This window comes from Protopterus annectens, chromosome 2.part0 (genome assembly GCF_019279795.1).
Source record: "Protopterus annectens isolate FY-2018-M chromosome 2.part0, PAN1.0, whole genome shotgun sequence".
NCBI lineage: Eukaryota > Metazoa > Chordata > Ceratodontiformes > Protopteridae > Protopterus > Protopterus annectens.
In genome coordinates, this window is record NC_056728.1 from 1,538,963,659 (window position 1) to 1,538,989,493 (window position 25,835).

General features: G+C 38.5%; 1 protein-coding gene and 1 long non-coding RNA gene across 3 annotated transcripts in view; one reads left to right on the forward strand and one right to left on the reverse strand.

The window, feature by feature from the left end:
• Positions 1-8,488, reverse strand: part of CCHR2.PART0H4orf33 (chromosome chr2.part0 C4orf33 homolog) — a 313,948-nt gene extending 305,460 nt beyond the window's left edge. For both annotated transcript variants that reach the window (XM_044061669.1, XM_044061670.1), the window contains exon 1: positions 8,439-8,488. The gene's annotated coding sequence lies outside the window, so the exon portion shown is untranslated. The remainder of the gene's footprint in view (positions 1-8,438) is intronic.
• Positions 8,489-8,524: 36 nt separating this feature from the next.
• LOC122793538 overlaps positions 8,525-25,835 on the forward strand; it is a 290,317-nt gene continuing 273,006 nt past the window's right edge. The window contains exon 1 of the long non-coding RNA XR_006363488.1: positions 8,525-8,672. This is a non-coding gene — a long non-coding RNA (uncharacterized LOC122793538). The remainder of the gene's footprint in view (positions 8,673-25,835) is intronic.

A 25,835-nucleotide genomic window follows, 5' to 3' on the forward strand; every position in this document is an offset into this window, starting at 1 on the left:
TGCAGGGTTATATACCAAAACAAATATATATATAGGATAAAAAGTTACTCAAAACGCCATTCTATCCAACTAAAACATACCCTTGCTATATATGTATATATATGGAACCAAAGGCTAATCTCAAAACGCCATTCTATCAAGTTAAAACATACCCTTACTCTAGGATATAAAATATAGTATAAATCAATAAAATAAAAATTTTAAAATATAAAAAACCTGTATATATGACCTAAATATCAATAACTATGCTTATCTATTCCATCGTGAACATCTGTAATATAGGGAATATATACCCTAATATAGAATTAATGCTGTGTAGTAAATCCAGCATATAATGTAATATTAAACAACAACTTCCAAGGTGGCAAGATGTCCCTAGCATTAAATGCTTATACATCCAACTCCTAAAGGGCTATAAATAATGAAAAAGCCCGGATAACTAACAACAAATTAAGAGAAAAAAGGGGCATAATGCCCAATTTTGCTATCCTAACTTACTAGGGAAGTATGGAACTATAGAATTCTTGAGTGCAGTAGCCAGCTTCATTTACGTTCAATCAGCATAGGTTTGATAGAAATGAAGCCATTCAGCCCTGGTGGAATGTGTGCCGCTAATTTTAATATCCAATGTAACTCGGCTCTAGCCAACCTTTGTTCAATACTGCCTCTTCTTAAAGTTGGAGTAATTATGTCCAAAACCCTAAAAGTGAAAAAATGAGAGGGACACTCTTTAATATGCCTGGCCAAAGCATTAGTATCCTCCTGTTTACGGATCTCATAAAGGTGGTCATAGATGCGGTCCCTTAACCTTCTCTTAGTTAGACCCACGTAAAATGCTGTACAAAAAGAACAGGTGGCCAGGTAAATCACATTTTTGGTATTACAATCAGCATAGTACCTGGGTTTGAAAACAAAATTCATACTAGGATGTTGATAAGTCTGTGTATTACTAATACTCTTACACCTTGGACAGTGTAAACAGGGATATGTTCCTTTTCTGACCAGGTCCCCTAGTGCTAGACTAGTGGATTTCCCTATATTCGTGACCTGCCGGTCATTACATAATTGCCTCTTAAGATTGTTGCAATTTCTATAGCAAAATATTGGTATAGGTCCTACAATATTGCTAATTTCTTTATTTACTGAAAGGACATTCCAGTGCTTCCTAATCACACTTCTTACACTCTCCACTTCATTGGTGAATTTAATGACATAGCTAAGCCTTTTTCCATGGATATTAGGGCCAATAGTGGCTTCCATTCTGCGTCCATTCTTGGTATGGAATACCAGACTAGCATCATGTTCTAAATCTCCAAAAATTTCATTTCTTACCCTTCTAACCATGGTCATGTCATATCCCCTATCCCTAAACAGAGTTTCCATATTATTAACTTCATTCAGAAGATCATCTTTATTTTGACAGAGTCTAGATACTCTTATGAATTGACTAGTGACTATGCCACGAAAGGTATAGGCTGGGTGCATGCTATCTGGTGCTAATAATGCATTTTTCCATACAGCTTTCCTGTAAATCCTGGTCACAACCTCACCCTCTTTTGTCAACCTGAGCGTGACATCAAGGAAATTAACTTCATAACTTGAAATCTCTACTGTAAACCTCAAGAAATCTGTTGTGGTTTGTAGATAACCAAGGAAATGATGAAAACTGTCTGACGTACCTTCCCAAACTATAAGTATGTCATCCACAAACCTTCTGTAGTATCTTATATATCTGGAAGATTCGTGGGTAAACAGGAACAACTTTTCCCACCAGTAGACCACCAAGTTAGCATAACTATTGGCACAGGGGGTGCCCATGGCAACCCCCCATGCCTGTAAATAATAGTCATTTTCAAAAATGAACACATTGTTGTTAAGCACTATGTCAAGGAGCTGAGTTATCAGTATTATTCTATCATTTGTATACTGTGTTTCTTTATGCAAAAGCTCTCTAATATACTGTATCCCTATATCATTAGGGATTGAAGTAAAGAGTTTCTCCACATCCATGGTTATGAGGAGGTACTCTGTGTCCTTCATTTCTAAATGTAGGCCCTTAAGGCTATCTATAAGTTGGTAAGTGTCACTGAGAATTGTGTGACAATTACTCACTACTGGATGTAGGAGGCTCTCCAAAAAGATCGATATATGGGCAGTGACCCACCCCTCACCTGCTACAATAGGCCTCATCGGAACAGGCCAAATCTCTTTGTGGATCTTGGGGAGTCCCTTAACTATGGGAATGACAGGATCAGATATTAACAAATATTCATACATTTCAACACTAATTTGTCTGCATAATAATAAATCATATACATTTTCATGAACTGTTAGTATAATGGAAGAGACCTGCTGTGCAGTGATGTGCTTATAGGTGTTTTGATCAGACAACAATAGCAACCTCATGCTATTCACATAGTCATCCACATCCATCAGAACTACACCCCCCCCTTTATCAGCAGGTTTCACAATCAAATTATCATCACTTCTCAATTTAGCCAGGGCTTGAAATTCGTCCCTATTGAGATTGCAAAACCTTCCTTTTATGTTTTTACATGCTAAAGAAAACAATGTGTAAAAATCTCTTTCGCATAGATCTAGAAAACATTGCACCATAGGATGTATAGGAGGTATAAAGGTACTATTATTTTTAAGTATGTTACGAGATTTTATTACCTCACTCATCCTAGTATCATCAGTCGGGAAAAACAACCTTAGGCAAACTCGTCTACAAAATAATCTTAGGTCCAAAAGAGTGTCCTCTAGTGATGTTTTAGTTGACGGAATAAATGTAAGTCCTCTATTAAGAAGGCTATGCATAGCTGTGTCCATATTATGGCTAGAAAAATTAAACACAAGAGTCAATGCCTGGTTCTTCTGTTGACCATATTCCCTTCTTCTGAAGACTTCCGTTTTCTTGGTCCCCTGCTGCTGGATCTTCCCCTGGAATTGGGGGCAAACTTCCTTTGATAGGGTAAAAAAGATGGATTCGAGGTGCCTGGTGTACAACTACTTTTAGGTATAGCTCCTGGATTCTTATAGCCTTGTATGGCCTCTTGATTAGGTGGAGGTGTGTCTGTGGTTGGAAAATCTATAGGGTCTAAAGCACTCACCCTATTAGAAGAAACCACTGACTGTGGAATAAATTGAGAGTTGTTAAGCTGTTGAAACAGATTATTAGTAGATTCAACACTTGCTGCCACATTACTGTGCTTCTGTACATTCTGCATAGACTTGGCCTGACCATCTTGGTACCTAGGCCATACAAAGACATGACCATTTTGGAAATCCAACAGATCTCTCCTTAATTTGTGCTGTTTGGTCTTACATAGTCTCTCACCAAAAGATTTAACTTGTGTAAATGTCAATTGAAGTTTTTCTATGCAATATTCTGAGCTGAAGCTATCAACTAACCTTTGATAAAGCACATCAGTTCTAGCACGAAGGTCAGTTTCCAGTGGAGAAAAATAGTTCAGAAGTAATTTCACATAGTCAAAACCCAGGCCTATATTCAAGTCTTGCCACTGCTTCAATAAGGAAGGATGGGAGTCCCCATACGTGGGCATGCAGAAAACCCGCATGCCTCTGGGGACTACCTTATGGTGCAAGCAAGCTTCTAAATGTAATCTTTGCCACATGTACCTTTGAAGTTGGTAAAGATTATTTTCCAGCATTTTTAGTTGCTCATGGAATTCTTGTATATTTTCTCCATTATCAATCATCGACGTGTGGGCCCCCACTTCATTCAGGTCCAGTGACAATAAAGGGTTTAATTCACGTATGAATAAATCTGTCCATAGACGAGACAAATCCCTCGACCCTGGATTAGAAGCAGTCCCAACATTCTGGCCTTCCATCGTGTGGATTGAGTTGTGAGCAAAAAATGCAGAATAAGCAATAAATGTAGAAAACACAACTCAATACTGAAGACGTTCTCACCAAAAAAGAAGCAATAATGAAGTCCAAAGAGTGAGAACTGTCACCACGAATAAATCCTTCTATAGAGTAGTCCCAAATCAAACTCCAAACAAACTGAAAATATCCACGATAGAAATATGTAAAAAATCATTTATTGGAAACAGAGAATAAGCGCTTTCGCATAGTTAAACTATGCTTCATCAGATACAATGACATAAAATAATTCCAGAGTACTTATACTAAACAACTTTTGGCGGGCTCATTAACTTAAAATAAAGCTTAATTGCCTCTTATCAATTTAAAGCCATCATTACATTCAAATGCAGTTTAAACTCAATACGGTTCATTCTCTAAAGTGCAGCACTCACACTCATCGCAAAACATTTCAAAGCGTTGCTAGAGTTCTCTAACAAGACAAAACGCTGCAGACTTCAGGCATAAAGAATGCATATACAAGCTCATAATACAAAAATGCATAGTTGATAAAATTGTTTAAACAAAAGCATTGACAACATGGCATATGGCATTCAGAAATGTGAACACATCCCTCGCATGCTGAGGATTCATTCAGCAAAATATTATCATAGTGTTCCTTGTCTCTTAACTCATATAAACATAACTAGATTCCCTACCTTAATTGTAAGAAGTTCTATATAATGCAAGTTATTAAAGACAATTCCACCATCGGGAAAAAAGCTGCACGAAGAAGCATCAACAAAATGTTTGCCATTGCAAGTTAAACATCATCCTATTCGCTGTTGGAGTCACATGTCTGGATTCTCTGTAGGGAGTACCTCCCGACCTAAAAAGCTGTCCCCACGGTCCTAATGCAAGACTGTAGAGACCGGCAACTAAGGAAATTTATTATAGGTCCAGCATTTATATACATTCTTCTTACGGATCCTAACCACCATATTTAAGGCATATAAAAATGTATCTTTTCTATTACTAAATTTTATATCCTACATATAAACTTCAGTAAGTAAACATGAAAAAAATATATATATCAAAATAAAACCAAGATCGCTGCAAACGCGTATATTAATTCTCTAGTAGTGTGGTAAAGGCAGTATCTGTATATTTACGCATACCTCATACAGTTTCATACGCACTAGGAGAAATCATGTTACAAAATACATAGTTAATTCAACATTACAATCATACTGATACCTATTTTACATGAAATATAGAACGTGTTGTGTGTCTGAAAAATACCGAAAAACTACAAAACTACAAAAAAGTTCTGTATATACTCCTAGATTACATAGTAGTATACTTCACAACATGTTTAGGGAATATACTATAAAAATATATATGTGTGTATCATAAAACAGAACACACAACAAAAACATATTCACAACAAACAACAGATAAAAAATATATCTATGGTATAGAAATATATATGTAAATATGTACCCTTATAGGACAACAATATTAAGATACTTAATCAAAAGACATCTCCATAATGCTTCCTTTGGAAATCGCAACTGATCCTATATATCAGTGTTGCAAAACTCAAAGGGGCAGTTCTAATCCATCATCTCATGAAAGAGGAATGTCACCCCAGATGAATATGCAGGGTTATATACCAAAACAAATATATATATAGGATAAAAAGTTACTCAAAACGCCATTCTATCCAACTAAAACATACCCTTGCTATATATGTATATATATGGAACCAAAGGCTAATCTCAAAACGCCATTCTATCAAGTTAAAACATACCCTTACTCTAGGATATAAAATATAGTATAAATCAATAAAATAAAAATTTTAAAATATAAAAAACCTGTATATATGACCTAAATATCAATAACTATGCTTATCTATTCCATCGTGAACATCTGTAATATAGGGAATATATACCCTAATATAGAATTAATGCTGTGTAGTAAATCCAGCATATAATGTAATATTAAACAACAACTTCCAAGGTGGCAAGATGTCCCTAGCATTAAATGCTTATACATCCAACTCCTAAAGGGCTATAAATAATGAAAAAGCCCGGATAACTAACAACAAATTAAGAGAAAAAAGGGGCATAATGCCCAATTTTGCTATCCTAACTTACTAGGGAAGTATGGAACTATAGAATTCTAGAGTGCAGTAGCCAGCTTCATTTACGTTCAATCAGCATAGGTTTGATAGAAATGAAGCCATTCAGCCCTGGTGGAATGTGTGATTTAGGATTTTGCTTGGACATATCTGCATAGGTAATTTTATAACCCAGGCACACTCCAAATAATTTTTCCTCAGGCAGATGGCACATGTTGGAAGTATGATAGGAAAGTACTCTGCGAGAAAAGCTGGATAAACAAATGGGTGTAATGAAGGAAAGGTTTTTTTTTTTTGAGCTGGGATACATGATCTGATATGCCTAGACATAGAAAGACCTTGCTAAGCTTCTCATCGCCATCATAAAAGCAATTACTACAAAATGGAAATCGCAGTCTAAACCAACTGTATTTGAAGCACTGAATATTGTAACAGAAATAAAAGCACTAGAAGTGTGATCGTTAAGAAAGGGTAGGAGCAAATTATCTAGAAAAAAAGAAATTCGGGGAATAATGCGTGCAACATGAATGTTTTAGAGGAGGAGTGAAAATTAAGGGAAGGTATGAACTGCGCAATTTATATAATGCTGGACTGATAATAGTTATAAAAAAAACATACACGATGTACGATGTTTGTTAACTAGGAATGTGTTAATATGGTTTGTTTTTATACATAAATGTATGCCTATGTTGTAAGCGATAATTCAGTTAAGGTGCTAAGAAAACAAAAGACAAAAGCACAAACTTTCATACCCCATAAGGCTGAATACAAACAGTAGTCCATAAATCTTAAAATAGGCGACCCAGGAACGACAACCTAAATACACCACAAACCAAATGCTGAGACACCAGACAAGAACAGCGATGACACCATCTGTAAGCTATAAAAGCAGGCTGCCACTAGGTGCAGGCACAAACAGGTGACAATTTGCTGGGATCCCCGCCCCTATTAAAAGCAAAGCAATAACAACTTTAAGGAAAATTCAAAAGCTAGACTTAAAGAAAAGCTCCACACACCTCTAAAGCAGAGGAGACCAAAAAGCTCCACACACCCCTAAAGCAGAGGAGACCAAAACAGTGGTAGTATTACTCCTTCAATGACCAAAAGAAATTCGGCAGGTAACTCTTCCCCATCTTAACCACACAGTGTGCTGAAGGAATAGATCACAATCTGTTTTTGGGGGGGCAGGCGGTGAAGCATTGATGGATTCATGATTATTGCTTGAAAATTTAATGCAAGACATGCTATCTGTTGGGGGCAATGACTTACTGTAATGATCGGAAAGAAAAGATGGAGTGACAAATCACTGTAAAAATGAAATCTGGCAAATAAACAGCAGCTTTCAGAAGATATATGGCAGCCTATACACTAACAGCTTCTGAGAAAAAGAATCAAGTGCACAGTACTGACAAATACAGCAGCAAAAACTACAAAATGTGTGATATCTAGATAAACAGTGCCAGACTGCTAGGTTCTTTTTAGGGCAGTTCTGTGATGAAATTAGAATGAACATCCGCACCCATCACAGTCCTAGAATCTGAGGTGGACAAAGAAAGAGGTTTACTTCTGGTCTACTCCAAATAAAAACTTGGGTACATGGTGTATGTTCCATTCCAAACCCACAAATGGAATTAGTGCCCATTTCACACTTTTGATGAAACAAAGCCACAAAATGTCAAAGACAATTTGCAAAAGACCACTTTTACAACTATTCTCTTTATTTCAAAATCTAGTGTGCACAAAATAATAGCCAAACATGTACTATCTAAACAGTTTTTTTCATACTCTATATTTCTTCCAGTATGTTTCTGTACATATTTCTTCAAGTGGGCTTGCACGTGTGTTTTTTGTGCGTGATTGCATGATGTGGTACTCAATGTTACCTCTAATCACAAGAGCAGACCTGGACAAAGACAAAAATAATGGTGGGGACAAGAGGCATAAAATAGGAACAGATTTTAAATACAGATTTTATAAACTTACTTGCAAAACCTGTTATTCTAGTAACCCTGCATTACCAGGCATTTCCTGAAGGATACAAAGTGTGAAACTCAGATGTCTATAACTCAGTGACTCCAATCCTCAAAGATTGTCCAGAAAGCCAACAATTTATGAAAGAAAGACCAAAATATGGACTGCTGAAAGGCTGATACTCAATCACCTAAGTACTACATTTGATACAGTAAGGTGCCCACATGATTTGCTGTACTGTGCAGTAGATGCCTTGTTTCTCGTTACTTTTTAATGTTCGTTTTAACTTTTACAACCGTTTTAATGCTGCCATATCGAACACTTGCTACTGCACAGTTTCCACAATTAAAAAGCAGTATTAAATGAAAAACATGTAACTGAAAGAAAACCAAAGGCACTCTTTGAATACAACCTCTAAGGGAAAACAAAAACTACTATAATAATTAAAACCTAATTTATTTAAGATCATCATGTCCATAACTTCCGTGCTTACCTAAACTACTACAGACAATCGAAAACTCCCAGCAGCACTCAGGAAATACCTAAAGCTACTGGGATACAGAGGGGCATATTTGAGCCAATCGCAACGTTCTGAGCCAAGCAATCGGAAGCCGCAGCGCGAACGTACGGAAATCTGGCGCTTTCTGTAAGCACAGTTGGGATGCATAGGGGCAAGCAGGGGTTGTAGTGTTTTGGTAGAACAACCCGTCTCTCCCTTATGACAATGGTAATAAAACGCTTGTTTAAATAAGCTAAATGTGAGTGTAATTTTATGAGGTAAAATAGTAGTGGTTTGTACTATTACATTATACACAGAACAAGATAACGGTACTTAATGTTGTTTGTGGGAGGGGGTATTTTTTTCATTGATATGCGCATTTTAAACTGCTTGGTGTCTGAAGGAGTCTCAAATTTTGTATGATATAGTGTTAATTTGTGTTGTGATTTTCTGTACGGGGTATATGAGAGTACAATCTGTCGCAGGTGTCTGTCTTTATTCTTTAAAAATCTGAGTTCCCCTTTTTTGCCTCTGATTATTTTTGTTTGATCACTTTCTCACAGTGGTTGTTTCGTAAACGTAGGCTTTATTTTTAGTATCTTCTCCATTTTTTTATTTAAAAAAAAGTTTCCACTGAACTTTCTTCCACGAAGATGGGTTTATTTTTGGAATACCTGGAATTTGAGAGTTAGATTTAAGGAGGATATAGTAGGATCATGCAGCCGTATTGGTCTCGAATGATTTAGCACTTTACCACCTGTCCCTCTTTGGGCAGTTGTGTCCCGCAAAAAAAACTACAAAATGGCAAATGACCTGAGATTTTAGGACAAAATATATTTCCCAAGTTTTCTTTAATAGTTGCATACAGCTATTTTGTATCTGAAACACCTAAATGTTATATGAAACGGCATAAGCATTTGCTCAAGTGTTAAAAGAACGAGCTTTTATTTGTGTAAAAAAAGTGAAATTCTGTACTTTGCACTGGCCGTGGGCAGGTTTAGTTCTTCAAAATCTCATGTTTCTACAAAAATGTCCCACTTTGGGCATTTGAAAAGGTGGCAACCCAATTTGGCACAGTAGTCAAGAGTTTAGTGTGTAGTAAGGGCAGAGTCGTACTCTTGTAGCTCCGAATTCGCATATTAATTTGCAGAATCAGCGTTGGCCATTTTGCTTGTTTTAAGCTGGCTGTTTAGATTGTATATCCTATTAAAGAAACAATTGTATATGAATTATTTAAATCATCTTTCTTTGAGAGCAGACACAGTGCCTGTTAGAAATGTATTGGTGATTGCTTTAGTTCTGTTTTCATTGCTTATAGCTGTCTGCCTTGGACAGGTTTATATTATACTTAATCATTCTCTGTAAGACTGTAGTAGTTTATATAAACATATAATTATCATGTGTACGTTGCATTTCTTTGAGCAGAAAGAACAAGTACTGTATATTCTCTGTTTTCTGTGTCATCTAGACCTGTTTATCGTCTTTGGTGCAGTACCAAATGATGATTGTTTACTTCTTAAAGTATACTAGCACTTCAGGAAATATTTTGAAATAGTATGTTTGTATTTACTTCACAGGGCCCTGCTCCCTTAATCTTGATGTTTAGTATTGAAAAAGGGTGATTTAGGAAGGCACAAGCCCTCCCTTACCAAAGTATCATAACAAAATCAGAACTATGTTACTAACTGGCAGTCCTATTTACAAAAGCAGTATAGGCATCTTGATGTCACATACTGACAGGCTTTTTCAATGATAGTGTACTTTTAAAAGGGACTTGACTAGTTGTATGTACATACCAGCAACTATGTTTTGTTTTGTCCTTGGATTTCACTTTTGGTTGGGGGTAATTTGAAACTGTGCATTAAAGAAAGGAAGCATGAATTGCTTGTGGTTATAATAAAAAGGAAGAAGTGTGAAAAACACATTAGCACTATATTGCTTTACAGTGTACTGCATCATTAGCATTGCAGTTTCACTGATTTAAACCTAACTGCTGCTTAGGAATTAAGTATTTAATTTACTTATCATTCAAAAGCGATTCCACTGCCACTTTTTAAATTTATTTGTGGATTAAATCAACTTAGTGAATACTGCCACTGAAATTATAGTGTTGATAGTTTAATGTAAAGCAGTAGTGTTTATAGATGAAATGAGTGCTGTCACACGTCTAACGTTCCACTGTGATGTAGATGATGTCCATTGAGGAAAGAAAAGGAAAATTATTCAGAATGTCACAGTTAAAATGTCTTAGAGCAAAACTGCATTGAGCATTTGCTGTCTGCAGACAGAAACCAGATATGTCAGGTTGAGTTTCTTGTAGCTGATGCAGTTAATTGCTGTAACTTAATTAATTGGTGTATTCTAATATCCCAAAGTGAATAAAGTGGTGAGTACTACACTGTTTTTCCCTCTTTAAATAAAAGTGTGTTGGAGTGAGATGTGGTGTCGGCATTTTTGAGCCACACTTTACTTGTCAGAAGCTTTTTATGAGTATTGTTCTGGGACATTCTGATTTTTTTAAGATACTGATGTGCATGTTTACCTGTTCTGATTCCACTGTAAAAATAAGGTCCAAGAAGTGCAGTAGTTTTATGCCCTTTCCATAAACAAATCCAGAAATCTTAGCTTCTATTTATAGACTAGGGATACACCTGTTGGTATGCTGGTGTTCCCACACCTGTTGGTATGCCTGTGCTCCCACATTGTCTGAGAAAATCAAGTAGGCATTAGTAACCCAACATACAGTAGTTTATGTGGCACCATCTGATAATCCTGACAGCAAACTCAGCTTCCACCCAATCTGTTGTCAATGTACCCAGTGTAAATTGCTTTGGTCTGTTAATGTAGACCACTACATTAATTATAACCTTTACTTACTAATAACTCTGCAATATTTCCATATCCTTCCTGCCTTCCATTAACCTGTCCACTCAACAACTAACACCTCTGTTATTCTCCCCTCCTTACTGTAAGGTATCTTCTGCCTTCTTCCTCACTTTTTTATATGAAAACTTTACTGCAAAACAAAAAAGTTAAAAAGGTAACCAAAAGCTTGATCCATACTACAATAGAAGGTTGAACGGTATAATGGAGTTTGTATAGTAAAACAAAAACCTCTGAGATCATATTCTTGTTTTTTAACATTCCTTAGTTTATATTCTAATATACATCAATATCCATCCACTTTCCCACATCCAACTTTGTGCTTTGCCACTTAACCGGTCTATACTGAAACTTGTAAAAGAGTACAGCTATACTGGCTTAGCCCTTTCCATTGAAACCCTTCCACACATTTGCTTGCTTTCACTCATCATTTTGACTTTATTCAGTGAAACCATACTGTGCAGATCCTATGTGTGGTACAGTCTTAATCCTATGTTTGATTTAACATTGCACATTAAAGAAAAACAATTAAACACAGATTAACTATTTGCAATCTAACATGATATTAGGAGTTATTTACTGACCATATTATTTAATTTACACTCTGAGTCGTAACGACTGGACCAGTGACTTCTGTCTTTGTATTGCAAACATCTTTGGCAGTTTTGCATACAGCCCATTTTCACACTATGAAGTTCTGTTTCTGATCTCCAATAGTTCCCAGTGTTTCGTTTTTAATGTCTGTAATTTTTTTCATCACTGTTATTGATAGCTTGCCTTTGTATATTTTCTAGTTATAGCTTTCTTAGTCAGTACTAAACACAGCAATGCTTTAACTTCTTTCATGTTCTGTTTTACCCCATTCTTGATTATCCCTAACCATCTTTAACATCTTTCCCAAATCACTAAACATATTTCTTAATTCACATAGTATATTAATGCATTGTGTGTCTAAAGTATTTATCTACACTACTCTGATAATTTCTGCCTTTCCTAGGCAGTGTTAGGGCATGTGTGCGTTTTGTTTTATGCAATCAATTAATTGCAATTTACCCATCTGCAAATTTTTATTGTTGTTCGCTACATTGTATATATAACAATTCACAATGAAGTTTCATTTACTTTGTGTTACTAAAGTTAAATGATGCACAACAACTTAGTCTGTGCTGTTCAGCTGTTGCTTGTATCCTTTTTGCATGTTCTGTTTTTGTAGTCTGGTACATTATGTTGCTTTCCCGTATAAATTTCAGATCGTGCACAACAACCTGTACATCACTTTTTTTTTTTTTTTTTAATCCCAAGCCTGTAATTTGCCAGAATTTCCCACAAGTCCCCTCTGGAATTGGGCCTGATTCTGCAGAGTTAACCTGGTCAACAAAATGTACGAAATGAGTACAAATTAAATTGCTTGGCATTTTTTAGGTCTGTAGAACTGAAAATCACCATTGATTACCGAAACCATCAGCCTTCAGTAATGGAGTAATCTGAGATTTATATTGGCACATCTTAGTTTAGTGTTACAAAAATTTGAAAGTTCATATCCTGTGAAACTGTACTTCAACACCTAGGAGTATTAGAATGAGCTCATGAAATCATGTATTTCCTTAAGATAAGGACACTTAGGTCTTAGAACTGTCACAAGTACAGAATTACTTATCCTTAAAAGCCAAATTACTTGACCCTCGATTTCTGTTTTTTTTTTATTATTATTTAAGTTGTTAATTGGGGTAGAGTCACTCCTCCTGGCTGTTCTGATTTCTTTGGTGCTTTCCAATTTGAAGCCCAGGTAAAACTCCATTCATTAATATCTGGTTTCACCCCCTTTTCATGATTTATGTAGAGCAGCCAGTGTTAAAAGTAACTGTTTTATTTACGTGTGTGTATGTATCTGTGTGTGACAGATATATACATGTGTGCGCGCACACATGTACATTTGTTCTTTGAACTGTTCCTGATCTGATATTTATTTTATTTATTACTTAGCTCCTGGAATTGCATCACCATGCCAGCTGCATTGATGACGCAATGCAACTGGAGGAGCTTAGGAGGTTAGTTGACTACTGTTAACATAAGATGAATTCGGGAGACCTGAAGGAGATGGAAGTATGTGTAAGAATTGTATAGTAAGTGGGTCCTGAAAATAATTGTAGAATTTCTAAGCAAGGTGTGATGCCCCACCACTGGCCCACTAATCAAGGAGCCTCAATCCTCACCACTGACAACAGTGGGGAACGTACACACTGGGAGGATGACGGGTACACACACAGTATTTCCAGTTGCAGCTCTCTGCATCAAGTGCAGTTTCCCTTAAGTGCACACAGAGACCACAGTCAGTCTGGGGCTGGTTTCTCCAGATCCCCAGTAAGACTCCCCACTGGCACAACTATAGAGTTGCAATCTCAGCTGAGTGACCAAGCCAAGGCCTCCAGCACCCTCTCTGTCCAGCCAGTGCTTCGTGTCCCTACCAAAGTAGCTGACACACACTCTTTGAGGTCACACACACACACACACACACACACACCGGGGAAAGGCTGGCATAGGTTTAGTAGCTATGCCCCTTTCTGCCCAGAATATAAGGCAGTTATTACTGCCACCAGGCACTTCTTAACAGCCACTTTAAGGACCTTAACAATCTTGCTGTGTAATTTTACTGTCAATACAAATGGCAGTTTGACCAAGAGCAAGGCTATTAGGAGTGGCCCACACTGTCACCAAATAAATAGGCAAGTACTCAGAACTTAATATATCTCTCAAATATCAGCCACAATGATTTATTAATAAATACTAAAAGAACAAGAAAATACTCCATAAATAATCATTTACATCAGAGTTCAAAATCTCAGTAAATACTTAAAACAACATTGCAGGACAGTCTCAAATAAATAAAGAAAAACATCTAAATTAAGCTCTGCTATATTCCTGACTATATGTAAAAGAAATGAATGTACCTAGTTAACTTACTTACAGAGCAAGGCAAGTATGGTGAATTTGTCTTCTTATCGGGTCATAGACAAAATACAGAGTGCTCATTCTCTCTCTGAGTGCTTAAATTAATATCCCAAATATTACTGCTGGGATACTTGCAAATTGACATAATTTCTTGTCATTCTGACTTCAGTTTCCAGACTCGCAACCATTGATTCAGCTGTAGCATTTAACATCTAACCTGTGAAAACACATAGACCTCAGATATTTTGGCCAATGTTCAAAGTCGTAAAATAATTTACATTCCTCCACATTTAAAGACCATACAAAAAAACTTCTCTAGTACAGACATTCTGCCTCCTGTTGACTGAAACTGAGGGATAACATCTTTTATTATGCGGTTATAAAGTAATTTAAGTTTTCAGCTATTCTTCTGAAATTAACCTCCTGTGTTTCAGTCCCCCCTGTTAAAATATATACATCTAAACAGCCACAATAGTGTATATACATTTCTGCTTAGTACTTTACAAAATATTTCTTCAGCACACACAAGTCTGTACAAATCATCTTATATGACAAAGCTCCAGTGCATTTGCAACACAAGCATATGAATCATGTTGACATTTACAAATGACACACAACCACTTACAACATTCCAGATAGTTGGGTTGGCAGTATCTATTTCTGTCACACTTCTATATAAATCATATTAATATTCAGAAATGGCATATAATTATTTACAAAATTCCAGATAGCTGGGCTGACAGTATCTCCTTTTGTTTCACAGGGAGGTACCTACATTTTGTTGTTAGCATAGCTGCCTTTCCTACAAGCAACAGTAGGTGGATGGGTTCGTAATTGCCTTTTGAAATGAAAGTAATTATTTGCTACTACAGATCATCTGAGATGGTGCCTTGGTGGGAAGTTGTGACATGAAGGTGGGTGAGGTGACTAAGCAAAGAGTTCAGTATATATGGATTGTGGGAGGAGTCATATGTTGCAGCTTACAAAACGGTAATTTAGTTGAATTCAGAAAGAGAAAGGTAGAGTGAGATGCTCTGAAATACTGGAACAGTGTTGTGTGAGTGCATGCTGTATCATCTGTCTCATTACTGAAGGAACATGAAAACTAACTAGCCAGTAGTTAAGATTCACAGAATGGGTTGAAGATAGATAATAGCTGAGTGTGGAGTCCTGGCTGCTTTGGGACTGCAGCCACTAATGCACATTGTAGTTTGCTTAACTTGGGTATAAGGTGAAAAAGGTGTCTTGTGATTTAGCTGTCCATACTGAAGTGTTGCATTTACTGTTGCTAATGTGTCTTTTTCTGTTTTACACAGTGATGCATTGCATTTGATGCATTCCTATAAACCTTCAGTCTGTATTTGTGGTTTGGACCGGTAGTAAATTCCTTTGTATAAAAAAATAATTAATTACTGCAGTCTGCATTCTAAGGGTTAAAGCAGAAGAGCCTGTGAAACTCATTGCAAACACTCGGGGGTGTTTATGTATTGCAGGAGGAATTTAGTCAACACTTGCACCCCTTGCTGTTGTATTTTAAACATTAAACGTGAAAGATTGTTGCCTCTGTGTTTGAATATTGGAGTCAGACTGTGGTAGCAAGATTTAAAAAAAAAAAAAAAACTGCTTTCCCACCGGTAGCGCAGACTTCTGCAAACGATGCAAATTTATCATTTAGCCTGGTCAGCAGATCTCTCTAAAGGGAAATACTGGACAGAGTGAATCATGAGAAAAGCAATGTGGAGAAATAGGCATAACAGGAAATAAAATTAGGATGTCTACATATTAAAACAAGTACACAAAACAAACTGTGATAACTGAGCACTGTTCATGAATACCTTTCCAGGCTACTGAATGTAAGTAGTGTTCACAGCAGTTTTACAGTAATTTGTAAGCAGCAGAAAAAGTGAAAGCAGAATTATCCCTGTCCTATCCTCTCCCCAAAGCATGCACATCTTTGCCATGCATTCATTTTGATCTTAATATATATGCAGTGTTTTCCCTTATCAACACACTTGTCCCTTTTTGATGGCATGCAATTAGTGCTCCCTGGTCACATATCATTAGAAGAATCCATACTTCTGCATAGATCAAAAAGTTAGCATTATTGTTGACTCTCCACTAAGTTTCTGTATTTGTGTACTGTTTCTCCATTCCTTTGAAACATGTCTAGATTGCCTTCTCCACATAGATGAAAATGTGTAAGCATTGAAATGTGTGTTTTTGATGAGGTAAATGTTAGCATTTCTTCTTTATTTCAATTATAATAGCTACCTTGTAGTACTGTCTGTCTCTGTTTCTTTGTAGTATTCCTGGTTAACCCATGCATTAAGGGTGATGTGTTTGTCAAAGCCACATTACTAAGTTAGAGTCGGATTTGAGTAATTATTTTATTACAGTACTACATTTCAGTAACATGAAGTACTGAATGCTTCTTGTAGCATAGCAAAAGTGTTATATAAACTAAAGATGTGGCTATCAGTACAGTGCAGACTACATACAGTAAACGTAAAAAAAAATCTGTAATTACAAAAATGTTTGAAACATTTTATTAAGGTCTATTTTATAAACAAAGTATAACTACTTGCTATGACATGCTTAAAAAAGCAATTGATTTTAGGCTGAATAAAAGACACTAGAAATATGTATGCATATTAGATCATTACAGGAGTGTGATGCCATATTAGTCCCTCTGATTCAACACTGCAACCTGACTTGTTTTGAAGGCTCTACCTGTCATTCGTTTTGTTATCCTCATCCCTTTTATGAGGAGGGTGTCAACATTACTTTTTGAAGACAAACATTAATTTAAAGGTCTGTGATGACATCTTGTTATGACTTTATAATGCATATCTAGTATAAAAATGTAAATAAAAAATAAGTTTAGTTCGTCTTCGTAGTCCATTAATGGACAGAACTTCTTTCTTTTGGGGTCTAAGTTACATGACGTAACATATAGGTCCATATAGCCTATATGGACCTCGGCATGATATGGTGGACCCTTCTACCCAAACTGACCAAAATCACCCCCATGGCAGCTTAAATATCTCACCTCACTAGATTAGATGGATTATAAACTGGACAAAACCAAATGTCCCACAATCTGGCTATTGTTACAAACCTGTGTGGACTTAAGGTCAGAAGACCCTCTGAGCTACAGTGGTTACAAGGTGTCATCAGGGGAGCTCTTGTTAGGTATATATTCTAGGGAGGTACAGGTTCGAAGGACAGGAGGCTGACCAAGAGCGCATGATGACTGCAAACTGGGCTCTGGTACTCGACACTATCCAGGGGACACAAGCATCCTCTCAAAGGGGCCTCATAGACAACTGCCACTGGTGCCTAGGCTCCAGGCCTCAAGCTAAAGTGCAAATGCCTTATAGTCATCCAACATTCAAAAACAAAGTCAAAACAAAACAAAAACGGAATTGGCAAAAGTACAGAAGAAGAAGATGTAATTAGGGACCTGGGGACCCAAGTTGATGATTTGATATTAACTAACAAGCATGGTTGATAAAACACCTTAGAAAACAAGGACGATATAAACAATTTTCATGAGGACATTATCATGGCCATCAGGGATCAGGGAGGATCAGGCTCTATCAGGCCCCTAATTCATCATTGGCCTGCTTTTGGGATGTGTACATTACAAGACAAGGCAACTACCCCCCAAAACCGCAAAGTACACCAAAACAAAGTCCAACCAGCTCAGGAGGATGCCAACCGCTGCCCTATGCTGCCCGGTTAAAGAAACTCCAGCTCTACTCAGTGGCATAGTGCCTGAATCAGTGCCTGCTGTGCTCAACAGGGTGATAAAGAATTAATGGACATGGAATTAATCACACATGAAAATCCCAAAAAATCCACAAATCCCAGAGACTTTGAACCTCAGCACTGAAATAAAGCACTGAAACACTGGGGACATATGGAGGGATGCCCAGAGGCTCCCCTCCCTCCCCCTTGAAATAAAAATCCAGTTAGGCATCCCAGTCATTGACTCTCTCTCTCACTCAGGAATGATGAGATGGTGGATGGGAGATCGATGGGTTTACCCCTCCTTCTGTCTGGTGTCACCACTAGGCAGCAGCACAGTATATTGTAGAAAAAAAAAGGGCATAGCAAAATAAAATAAAATGGGAAAAGCCAAACACATTCTGGCTAGGCTTATAAATGCCCTAGGGCAGATAGCCTAGTATGAACCTATGAAAAAACATTATCCCATGTAGATTTATCATAGTGAATTTTTTGATATTCTGTTTTCTTTTTATTGTTACTGCTACCTCCCTCAAATTTGTAATGCATTTAATTATGAGACGTGATCTCATTAAAATAAAGATTTAAAAGACAAAACTTACTACTGCTGGGAAGCATGCTGAATAACCAAATGCAGTAAACACAAAAAAAGTGCAGTGAAAATACTTTCACTGAAGCTCCAGATAATTTTTTTGCAGAGGGCTGCACTCCCCGTGTGGTTGCACAACAGCAGTGAAATAGTTTCAGTGAATGTTCTCTGATCCGTTTGTTTGCCAAAACTGATGTTTATGAATCGACAGGAGCCCCTTTTGCTGATGAGATTTGATGTGTATGTAGTAGTTATTTGAGATGGCCTACATAACTTTATCTTCTATACTACCTTAATAAAGTCTGATCATCCTAACCGTACACCTTACCTTATTAAAAAAAAAAAAACTTTCCAAAACACTACCACTGCACAAGACAGCTTGGGCACACACTATATATAAATGTACACACACAGAACTGAATATATCCCTTAACATAACCATAACATGCAAATACTCGCATGCACACACACACACACATATATACACAATGCCTTTCCTAACCCTAACCTCACAGACACAAGTACAGACGCTCCCACCCTACCACAACCCATCTTACTTCTGGCAACACAGACATTCAGAAATTCGAACATTTAGCAAAATGAACTGTCCTGTAATTTATTAACAAATACACATTCAATAAATTGCATGGGGGCCATATGTACATTTCACATGGGCAGGAATGTAGGCAGATATCTCCTTGTGTGATGCAGGCTGATTATTTTCTCTTACAAAACAGACTGCTATTTTCATTTTTGGTAATTGTTACCATTTTTTGTAGTGATGGTCAGTGACAGAATTCCATGACGAGTTCTTTTGCTTGTTATTGTATGTTCCACTGCATTTAGGTCCCCCTTCCATTATAAAAAGTCCTCTCCACAGCTGTCTGTGTCCTCTTCCTTCCTAAATCTCAGATTTCAAGGAAGCAGTAAGCTCACTAGGATGCATCAAAAGGGCTTCTTGTTCAAAATGGAGAGCCTGCTTGTCAAAAGGTATATGGCATCATTTCTCTGCTCCCTGTAACAAAGCATGATCAAATGCATTGGGAAATGAGGACTAATTTAGGTCCAAGGTTGGGGGCCAGAAAATAGATTTGTACACTCCATTTGGATGCTGTTTTGAATTTAACTTTGGTCTGAACCAATGTGAAGCCCCTATTCCCAGTTAAGTTATTTGATCCAGAGGGAAACTTAACTTTTTCTGCTAACTTGTACAATTAGCTGTAGTCAACAGAACATAACTTTTATTACGATTTTTTTTGCAAATAAATTAAAGTTAAAATGCCAATGCTCTTCTATAGTTGTTTCCTGTAGGAGTAAATATAGTTCATATAGCTTTGTGGGTAGCTCACCGGAGACAGATATTTTTTTCCAAAGTATCTTTGCCTTATGATGGAAACCATGTTAAGCCTTACTACCGAGTAAGGAATATACCTTAGCACTGCACTTTTAAGTGTTTTTTACTAGCTAAAGGTGGAGGTGCTACTGAGGTAAGCAGATTGTGCCTCTCCTTTGGTTTTATGTAATCAGTCTGACAGTCAAATGTGTGGAAAATCTGTACAAAACTAAGGCATGGAATTTTCCGTAGAAGTGTAGCAAAGATATTGCAAATTAAACTTTTTCACATGTTACTACTCTGGGGCTAGTATTGCATAAGTTATTCCACCTGTCAGAGAAGCAATATTATTAAATATGAATTTTCCATGTAAAGACAGCCTTTGGGCACAGATATAAAATGTTGACCTAGCCAGATATACATGAACTTTTGGGGGGGGGGGGAAACTTTTATGTGGTTATTGGGAGAGAGAGAGGAGATGAACGGAAGCTTGCTTCTTGCAGGCACAGTAAACTCAAGGTTGTATAATTTTATACCTGTTTCTTTAACTACTGTGTACATTTATAAGTTATCAATTACCAGTTTAGGTCACTGTTTTAGATAGTAAGGTGTATAGGCATATATAAATAGTGTTTAGTAGTTTTCTAAAGGTAACTGCCTATTTGTCAGTTTTCATCAAAATTTCCCTGTGCAAGCATGTATCTGTTCTGTATATTTAACTAAAACTATGCAAAGCACACTGTTAATTAAGGTGTTTTATTTTTGTAGTTTTCATTGATGGATAATGCTGTGACTACTGCCCAGGAGACCCTAGTTCATTTAACATTTTAGGCACCTGCTGAAGCGGATTCTGAGGAAGAGAAATAAGGAAGTACTCCCTAATTGCCTTTTCTAGGGGGTAGGTGTGGTGATGAGTTAAGGGCACACTGAGTTCACAAGTCCTGGTTATGAAACTAGGGCAATGACTAGAGTACTATGGTAGTTGGGTAAGCTTTAAGAGAGATATTTTGCCAAATATATGGGGGTACTACCTGCAAAACTATTATTTGCCTAACTATCACATCGCCTAGCACATCAGGAGGAGATGAGGATTAGCAGAAAAAGCTCTTGTGTGAACATCGTATGAAATGATGTAAGCAGCTACCTCCTTCCCACCCCTGTGAATTATTCACATCTCCCTTCCCACTCCAATATGACAGAACAATCTTGGGAGGGGGGGGGGTAGTAGCAAGCAAACTATACTATTCCACTCTTCTTTTTCACCCCATCAAGGTGGCCTCATCCAGTGGGGCTAAGTATAGGTTAGGAAAAAAGGTAGGAGACCATAAAAGAAGGTTGCTTGGCAGGTGATGGTCAAAAGAAAAGTATCAACGCTTGTGGCTGGCTGATTATTAAAGTGTGTAAGGGTAGCTGGGATGGAACTTGCAAAATGATGCGGTAAAGCACAATGAAATTATTAACTTTCTGACTTTGTTTAAAAACTGTTTCACTGTCTGGATATAGAGTGTGAGCTGCAGAATATCGACATCTGGAGATCCATACGTGGTGCTATTAATGTTCCATAAGGATCAGTAGTTGGACTTTTATTTACAATATCTGTAAATAAAAATAAGGGACATATATATGTTTCAGCAATGCTATGATTTGCCTGCATTGTGCTGTAAAAGTCCCTCCATACAAAGTGAGCATCAAACTTTATAGGTTCATAGGTTCATAGGTTCATACTAGGCTATCTGCCCGAGGGCATTTACAAGCCTAGCCCATCGTTTTGTGGCTTAGGCCACCCCTTTAGTATGGGGAACTATACCCATTATTTTTCTGTGCCTCTGTCGAGCAGTGACACTGAGGTAATCCCTGGGGTATATCTGCGATCTCCCATCCATTGGTCAAGATTTCTCTTGAACAAGGCCAGCGAGGTGCTCTGCCTCACATGTACCGGGATTTTGTTCCACAGCATAGGGAGTCTTTGGGTGATGAATCTATCCCTCCAGCACGTCCTATTAATAGCCGTGTCAAGGTTTAAGTCTCCGCCTTGTGGCTCTGATGGACTAGATTTTTGAGGTGAAGCATATTCATCAAATCTGGGTTTGACATGGCCTTGTATGTTAGGCAAAGGTCACCTCTGAGCAAGCGGTAGCGACTGAATAGAGCTGGAGTTCTTTCAGTCGGGCAGCATAGGACAGATTTTTGAGACCCTTTATCCTTTTGGTGAGGAACTTTTGTGGCCTCTCCAGCTGCTGCAAGTGTCGGGTCAGATACATTCCGAATGGGGCATTGTACTCAATCATTGGTCTGATGAGTGATGAGTAAAGGGAGACTATGACCTCCCTTGATCTAGATGAGAATCCCTTCATGATAAGGTGGGCAATGTAGAAGGTCTTCCTAACTACTTTAGCTACATGGGTGTCGAATGACAGACTACTATCAACCTGGGTCCCCAGGTCCCTGATAACTTCTTCTGTGCTCAGTGGATTGCCACCTATTTGGTAGCTAGGGGTAACCTTGTTTTTCCCGAAGGGTATGACTATGCATTTTTTGGCATTTAACTTTAGGCCGTGGCTCTGGCACCAGTTATCCGTTTCTGTGAGACCCTTCTGAAGGATATCTGTGTCAGATGTGTTTTCTACTAAGTTTGCAGTCATCTGCAAACTTTGTCATAACCCTCCTGTGTTTGCTTGAAAGTAGATGCCAAACAAGAGTGGGCCCAGGACTGAGCCCTGTGGGACACCACTTGTGACAGGCTTTGAGTCTGACATGGCGCCAGCAGCTCTGACCCTGTGGGTTCTGTCACTCAGCCAGTTTGCAACCCATCTTGTGATGTATGGGTTGACATTTAAGCTGATGAGTTTTTCAATGATACCCGAATGGGGTATTGTATCGAAGGCCTTAGCCAGATCGAGGTAGGCTGTATGGACTGCCTTTCCCTCATCAATGGCTTTGGTGACTGTTTGAAAAAGTCAACCAAGTTTAAAAGGCATGATCTGCCTTTGACAAAGCCAAACTGGGTTGGATCCAAAGTCTGCAAATTCCCTATGTCTTTATTTATGAGGTCCATTATGATCCTCTCCATGGCTTTGCAGATAAGGCTTGTCAAGCTAATGGGCGGTAATTTCCAGGGTCGGTGGAGGCACCGCCTTTGTGAAGTGGTACCACAGTTGCAGTGCGCCACTCCTGATCCAGAGGTAAGACTTTGATTAAACAGCTGTCCTAGCTGTGGGTTTAATTCCTCATTGAGTTCATGGAGCACACAACACCATCAGGTCCCATGGATGCTGTGTTTTTGCTTTGGAGAGAGCAGTTCTCACTTGGGCGCTGGAGATGTTTGGGGGCTGCAATCGTTTGGTATAGATATCTCTCCTTTTGGGGAGGGGAGAAGTTTGCACTGAACCTGTCAGCCAGTATGTTGGCAATGTCTGTAGGATCAGTAATCTTCACATCATTTTGAACTAGCTCTGAGCATATCTGGGAGTTTCCTCCCAGGTTTCTTATAGCTAAAGAAGGCCTTATGATTGTCTTTTGAGTCTTTAGCTATTTTTCTCTCAAATTTGCTTTGGATGATTTTATGAGAGCTCTTAGTTTTTACTTATAGTGATCAAGGGTGTCTTACCTTTTAAGGATTTTGCTCTATCTTGTAGTAGCTTCCTCCTTTTGTTGTAGAGTTTGTTTATGGCTGGGGTCCACCAGACTGGATGCTTGCCTTTGGTACAAAGAGTCTTTGTTTTGCTTGGGATTGCCTTATCCATGCAGTCCTGCAGGTGCTGGTAGAAGGCATTTGTAAGTGATTCAGCGGCTTGAGTACTGTTTTCCGCTCGGGGCCTTAAAGGAGACCACACTAGTCTTTAGAAGTGTGAAGTCGGCTTTGAGAAGTTCTTTACTGTGGTCTTTTATTTCAGGTGGGGTGGGATGAGGACCTCCAGCGAGATTAGTTTGTGGTCTGATCTCACCAGTGAGGGGTACACCTCCGGTGTTGAACATTGTGCTCCCATGTTCGTGATGATGAGATCAAGTATGTTATCTCCTCTTGTGGGGATGGTGACTAGTTGTTCCATGGCATTTGAGTTTATGAATTCCAGGAACTTTTGGGCTAGGGTGTTTGGGCTTGAGTAGTGTTCCCAGTCTATATTAGGGTAATTGAAGTCACCTAGTATGATGGTGTTTGGTGATACATTTATCCTCTAGTGTTTTCAGGAAGGCCATGTGAGGTTCCTGAGTTTGTGAGGGTGGCCTGTAACATGCTACAATTTGCAGAGCAGTCTTGCCTATGGTTAATTGCACCTGGATGGTCTCCGATGCATCGTGCGTTGCCACCAGTCTTGAGGTGTGGGTGTCCTTGATGAATATGGATACCCCCTCCTTTCTTGGTATTGTCAGATTTTGGGGCGGAACGCATGATATGAGGTAAAACCTGATGGGTGCTCTCAGGAGCCTTGAACCAGGTTTCTGTCACAGCACAGACATCGATGTTCTCCATACTGATGCATTTTGAGATTTAGACTTCTGGCATTGAGCAGCATTACCCTTAGTTTTTCCTTTTTGTGTTCTAGGGTGGTAGGTTTAGAATTTGAGCCTTGCCTAAAAAGGCACTATGGGGGTGGCAAGAGCCTTTGCCAATATCCGGAATCCCAGGGTGACAGGTGCAAGCCACCTTGGGAAACTCGCAAGCGTGGCTTGTCCAGCATGTCATCCCAGGCAGACAGACACTGGATCCCCTTTGAATGACACCAGTGTTTAAGCCAATTGTTAAAGCTGATCATCTTATCTCTGTATTGTGGCATCATTCTTGGTGAAGGTAGGATACTGCTCAAGGTCAGGGTCATACCTGTCTGGGCTACATAATCAGAGAGCTCCTCAATGTCTCTTTTCATGTAGTCCAAGGAGGTCGTCTCAGGTCGTTTACACCAGCGTGGACAATGACTGAATCATATTTGTACCTGCTGTTGAGAGACCTGAGTGCTTGCGTTATGTGGCGGATTCTAGCGCCCGACAGGCAGCTTACTGTGACCTTCTCCTTACTCAGTCTGGTGAGTGTGTCTGACTATGGAGTCACCAATGACTAGTGTGTCTGGCATTGTGTTTGGCCTTAAGGGCTGTGACTGTTTGACACTCTGACTGTGAGGTCTATGTGTTGCAGGTGTTGTGTTCTGAGGTGGTGGTTGTTTGGGTGTCTGCTTTGGTGGCCTCTGCTGTTTTGGTAGATTTTTGATCAGAGCCTCAGTATGTCTTTGTGTGTTTATGTGTATGATTTGAGGTTGTAATGGTAATATGTGAGACTGGGTCTATAGTGTGTGTGGTAACCTTCTCCTCCTGACTGGTCTTGCCAGTCCTATGTTGAAGAGCTCAGCCTCCAGTTTGGCAGTTGCATCTCTGCATGTATTTGTGTTTTGTGGGAGGAGGAGAGGGTTGTCTGTGTACATGAGGCAATTGTAACATTGCCTCAATATTCCCAGGTTCACCAGCTGAGCAGGAGAGGACACTAGCAACTGATCCTCGACATGCTAGAAGGAATAGACAAAAAACTTTAAAAAGATTCCGGGGGTGACCGAGAAATGGGGGTTGCCTTTTGGGGTACTATCTATGACAAGAGTGCCGTATCAAGGTAATAAGTACTGTAGGAGCAAGTGCTACGTTTAACAGATAGAGAATAGTCTACTTGGAGTCAAGTAGAGATGATCTTTTAATTATAGGATACGCTGATTAGATCAGTAGTATAGTTCGAGGAAGGTAGTTTTAAGGGAAAATTTGAAGAGTGGACTTTAGGTAGCCGAATAGTTTAAACCTGCTTAACCTAGTGTGCAACAGTAGCAACTCCACAAATCGGCTAAATCAAAATCGGCTTAAAGCGGGCTTTATAGCAGGGGCTGGAAAAGACAGGAAATGACCCAAATTG